The 5,980-nt window shown below is 39.1% G+C and overlaps 1 long non-coding RNA gene across 1 annotated transcript; it reads right to left on the bottom strand.

Annotated features, from left to right (window-relative positions):
- Nucleotides 1–403: 403 nt before the first annotated feature.
- On the bottom strand, nt 404–5,056 carry LOC139304614 (uncharacterized). Its single transcript, XR_011599137.1, has 3 exons — nt 5,012–5,056; nt 4,115–4,326; nt 404–799 (listed from the first exon to the last, which is right to left on the bottom strand). It is a non-coding gene; the product is annotated as an uncharacterized lncRNA (long non-coding RNA).
- Nucleotides 5,057–5,980: the final 924 nt, after the last annotated feature.

Here is a 5,980-nt window from a genome sequence, read left to right as displayed (position 1 = left end):
AAAGGCCAGCAATACGCCCAAAATCATGACAGGAGGATGCTGTCCAAGCTGTGGGGCATCTTGGACAATGCTTCACATCCTTTCCATGACGTGCTGGTCAGGCACAAGAGCAGCTTCAGTGGGACACTCATTCCTCCCAAATGCACAACGGAGCGCCACAGGAAATCATTCCTGCCTGTGGCCATCAAACTGTTCAACTCCTCCCTCTGAGTGTCACTGACACTCAGAAGAAACAGACTGGAAACCTGGACCTACTTCACCTGTTCATATACTACCTCATTATTTATTCTTTAAATGTGCCAGTGCAATACATATATGTCATACACAACAGTGCAATACATACATATATATATATATATATATATACATTGTTATTGTATATATTTTTAACTTTTATTCTCACTTAAATATTGTAAATGTGTATATTTTTATCTTTATTTTTTATTTTCTATTTCTTATTTTTATATTTTGTACATACTTTAGCTCTAAATTTATGCTACTTTCTAATCTTGAATGGGAGCACTGGTACTGTACAATTTCCCCCCGGGGATCAATAAAGTATTTCTGATTCTGCCTATTGGTATAACATATTGCTGAAAGCTCAAAACATAAGCATATTAGCAAGTTATGGCATGAGATGACAAATGCTTAATGAGAAACATTAATTTACATGGTGATCTTCGTCCCTTGTCGTTCATGATCGTGTGTTTTCATGAATGGCCGAATGGTGCGTTGCTGCTGCAAGAAATTGTGGGACGGCGTTATCTCCTTTCCTTTCGTAAAGGATGGTCCAGTGCACCTATGTTAAGAGATAAGAAAGGAATCACTGAAGCACCTTTCCTTAGCATTTAGAGAATTTGACCAGCTTTTATCATGGTTGCCACCTAGATACCAGGTCATTTCACTCAGTTAGGAACCTTCCTAAGCTAAAAAGACTATTCGACCGCAACCCAAAACATTTCCTGAAAGGCCGTGACCTGGGGAACAACGTGTCAACATCACAGCTCTGGGACATACACATCAAAATCTGCAGGTTTGGAATGCACTTCCAAATTCGATGACCTCGATGAACTTCAACACACATGAATGGGGAGCAGAGGGGAGAAGTCTGTTTTGAACTTAGGCTCCAGACTTCCTTGTAATAATCAATGTGGTCACTCCACTACAACCTTTTCACATACACACACAGCTATGTGCTTTTACACCCCTCCCTTTCCCTAGGGTAGACAGAGGAAGATCTTGCATTCCTGATGTACAAGGAATACTGACGTGTATTGATTTTACTTAACTATTTAATTTACTGTGTTTTACTCATTTAAGGTGTTGTGCATATATGTACACATAGGCATATATATACTTTATATACTTTTCCTGTGATAGTGGGGTTGATGCTATAGATAGTACTAAACCTAATTTACCATCATGATATGGAATCGTAAAATATTTCTGCTTCCCAGTAACCTCTCAGCTGCTGAAATTTCTAGTGAAATCAATTAAGGTGATTTCATTGGTCAAGTTATCCAGTGGTTTCCTGTGTTTACCCAAATCAATACATCTTGCCAAAATAAAAGTCACCCGGTATAAATGGGTGTCCTCGTATCCTCATTTCATGCATTAATTGTCTTTCGTTGTATTCTTTATTTAGTTATTAATTGTTCACCGCTGTATTCTTTGTATTGATTCATGTTGCATTAATTCATTTGTCTGTCATTTGTCAATTTGTCTGTTTAGTAGTTGTAGTTGTCTGTTTATAGTTTAATAAATATCTAATTTATAAAGAACCTGATCATGTGGTTTGTGTGTATGAAGTATTACAGTCACTGTACACGAGTCAAGAACTCTGTAGCAACCTTTAGACTGAGACTGAACTCATTAATTGGCTATCTTTTTCCCTTTTTATGGTGGTGCCCTGTATAAAAATATAAATGTTGATTTGGATCATGGTCGTGGTTGGTGGCTGTTCTCATGCCTGGGCTCAGAGTCGATGTCATGGAGGAGCACTATATGGAGTATACATTTTATAGTCAGAATTGACATGACATAGCCTTTAATTACAGTCACAAAGCTACGCAAGCAGGAAGGCTTGTGAGAGGCTCCTCGACTAAAACGTAAATGGACGTTCATCAAAGATTGTTTGCCTTGTCAATTTTATTTTGTAATTTGAACAGAAACAGGAAAGAAAGCGAGGAAAAACGCTAAATCATGATGAAACGGCACAGACTTTAATTTGTGCGGAGAACAGGGAAACAGAAAATTCCATCGGAGTGTTGTAAACTTATGAACTGGATTGTAAAATAATTCTCCCATACGACGCACTAATATTTTGTTCTATTTGCCATTGCTTGTCAGTTCTTTTTATTATTGTTACTCCCTCTAAGCGATGTCCATACTCCCATTTCCATTAGTAAAAATTAAGCAAATTTAGAATAATCTTAATGGGAACAACCAGCAGCCAATGGATCAGAAGGTAAACAATTACAATAAATAAACATTACACATTGTGTTTTTATCTCCCAACTGTCAACACCAGCTCAATCAGACTGACCTGATTTTGTGCACAGAAGCAATGTCATGTTGAAACAAGGAAGGGACAAACACAAACTATAGCCACAAAGTTGTAAGCACAGGCCAAACCAGGAAAAACTGACCAAGACTATTATTTCTCCTCCACAACACATGACAATTTGCATCGTGCATTTGGGTAGGCACCATTTGCCTTCCACCAAACTCAGATTTATTCTAAAATACCATTCAGGTACACTTTCTTCTTAATCTCTTCTTTTAATCTGTCAGTTGCAGTTAGATCCTGACTGAACCTGTTGCCACTGACTGTCATTATTGGTAAGACTCATTGACCTTTACCATTACAGACTATGACTTAATCTTATTTAAAGTTGCATTTTGTTGCACTCTGTAGAGCTGACCTCCTAAACATGTCTTGACACTCAGTGAATACCTCTTCACCCCTGCCACAGACGAACTTTCCTCCTTCTTTTCCTCTTAAAAAAAGAAATGAACCAAAGTGTTTTTTAAATAGCATTACAAGTGACTAATGACTGAAACATGCTAAAAGCCATTTCAGGAGAGATTTTCTGGGCAAGACAAATGGATATTCAGCAGAATAATTAACTTAATTAACAAATTTGCATGCATATTCGTCAAGCCATTGAAGTAGCTCGAGCAGCAGCTTGATGAATACTGCTGTAATAAGGATCTCATTTACATCTTGCCATCCACCGCCATTTGTAGATGAGGATGACATTAACTGGAAAAAAGAGAGAGAAAGAGAAATGAAAGAGACAAACTGCATAGCCAGTGTCTATGTCCAAGGATTACCTTGAAAATACATAAATATTTTGTTAATAGAGTATGTGGGTGATGCTGGCTCCCCAACCCCCATGCCAACTTGGTCTCAGGGCTACATGATGGCAAAACAGGCTACCCTCTCTCTCAATCAGTGTGTGTGTGTGTGTGTGTGTGTGTGTGTGTGTGTGTGTTCATTAAGGTTAGACTTTATAATCGGCGCCCATATTTTTAGAAATTAGGTATCTTCCAATAAGTGTTGTCACCCTGTGATATGAATCCTCACTAATAATTCATATAAAGTCTGGTAAAATCCATCTTTTTGTCTCTATTTGTGAAAGAGTAGATCATGGATTCAACCACTGTGGCTTTTTAAATTTAAGTATGTGAACCCCTGAACAAAACCCTATTATCTACAATCCAAACACATTAGAAAATCTTTTTTTACATTTTAAATATATTGCTTTTATTTCCTCACACCTTCCTCACATAAGGAAATTCTCTTTCTTTCTTTTTTTACATGTTAAATGTATTTTATTTCCTCACGCTTTGAGTAGTTTTAGCACCCCCACACACCAACCTATAATGATTTGACAGGAAGTTTGTTTCACTTCACCAGACATGGGATCATGATGCAGTTGTTGTATGTAAAAGCATTTTATGACTCATTCATACACTACCAGCATTTTAAACACATGGTCAAAGACTCATCGCCATTCCTGCATTTTCATTCGATTTAGCCTAATCCATTCCCCAAACCAATGCAATCATTGCTTATGCCTTCAGATCTGCAAAGCATAACAGGACTTGCCTTGTGGGATTCACAGAGATAGGCATTGGGAAACATTGCCAGCTAGGCGGCAGGCAAAGACGAGGACCTAGGCATTCCAACCCCGGCATTGCAGACTGGTTCTGGTGGGGAAGTAACCAGAGCTAGTGCGGGAGGTGGAGTGTAACCAGCTCCAGACCCAGGGGTATCTGGACCGGCAACATCTACTACACAGGCTGAACAGCACTGTGGAGCTGTGGATTAATGCAGACACACGTGACAGGTTAGCATCTTACTCGCCAGCGCCATTTTATTTCTTGGTCAAATGTTACTCTCCAAAATAACAGAAAATACATTTTCCAAGATATATACTACATACTGTAGTATATGCTCAGATGCATAGCATGTTTATCCAAAGAAGGAATTATGTGCAAACTAACATATAAACCATTTGAAAACTAACAAATCAGATCTGACCCATCACTGAGACACAAACATAACAGTACAAAAAAAACAACAGCAAAGAACTTTGCCACCACTGCTCCAAGACCCCTACATCCTAATATCATCCGTTGTCACACACTGTTGACAAAATGCACAGTATGGCAGTGGCAACTAAACATGAATGAAAAAGTTACTATTGCATATAGTTAAACTCATTTGGAAACACTGGTAAAATCACATGTTTAGCAACATAAAACATCATCTTCACATTATAAAACTTTAATTAAATTAAATCTACAACCATACTTTATGCATGAAGCAGGTTAGCTAGCACATAAATCGCATTTGTGACTCTCTGCCACTTTCACCAATTAACTACAGACTAACACAATACACATCGGTCACAATCGCTCCAAATCATAACAAAGCGGTTCCTTACTCATTCCCCTTTGTATAAGGGAAAACTAAAACATTTGCAACATGTTTGTACTGTACCTGTCGGTTAATGCAGAGACGTGAGAGATTAGCGTCTTACTCAAACCAGCGCCATTTTATTTCTGACTCGCGCTACGTAGGGTTTGAAAGATATTCCAGTGTCTCAGCCTGATCCATAGAAGCGCTAGGGCGCCATCTACTGACCTGGTGGTGTAAATCCACACGAAAAAGTCAACTCTATTAGAGTAATTCTTAATGGTAATACTTATATTACTTATATTAAATAGGGGGTGTCTGTTATTAAAACAGTTTTGTCTTAGTCTCTTACAGGAGCATTACCAAGTAGTTGGGCTCACCTCTATGCATCACACTGGGTCTGTAACCAAAATCCTGGAGAGAGCTGGACTCTCTCCTCTTCAGGAGTTGCCCAGGGTGAGAGGTGGGTGTGGGTATATTTACGAGCCCCTGGCTGAGCACCGCTGTATTGTAGACCTCCCTGGAGAACGATCAATTCAATTCAATTCAATTCAATTCAATTTTATTTATATAGCGCCAAATCACAACAAAGTCATCTCATGACACTTTACAAAATAGAGCAGGTCTAGACCGACTCTTTATAATGTTATTACAGAGACCCAACAGTTCCCACCATGAGCAAGCACTTTGGCGACAGTGGCAAGGAAAAACTTCCTTTTAAGAGGCAGAAACCTTGAGCAGAACCGGACTCTAGGTGGGCGGTCATCTGCTTTGACCGGTTGGGTTTTAGGGAGAGAGAGAGAGAGAGAGAGAGAGAGAGACAGAGACAGAGAGATAGACATAGAGACACAGATAGACAGACAGACAGACAGACAGACAGATAGGTAGGCAAAGATGTATGGCAGCACTAACAGTAGAAATAGCTGTAATATTAGCTGAGATTAATAATAGGAGCTTTAATAGTGACAGAACTACGACTAAACATAATAACTGTAGTGATGAGAGTCAGGCAGGCCCATGGCGGCAGCAGCACCCAGGCGTACCAGGACCACG

Source organism: Enoplosus armatus, chromosome 21 (assembly GCF_043641665.1).
Source record: "Enoplosus armatus isolate fEnoArm2 chromosome 21, fEnoArm2.hap1, whole genome shotgun sequence".
Lineage (NCBI taxonomy): Eukaryota > Metazoa > Chordata > Actinopteri > Centrarchiformes > Enoplosidae > Enoplosus > Enoplosus armatus.
Note: the sequence above shows the minus strand (reverse complement) of the source record. Positions and strands in the feature narration are given on the sequence as shown.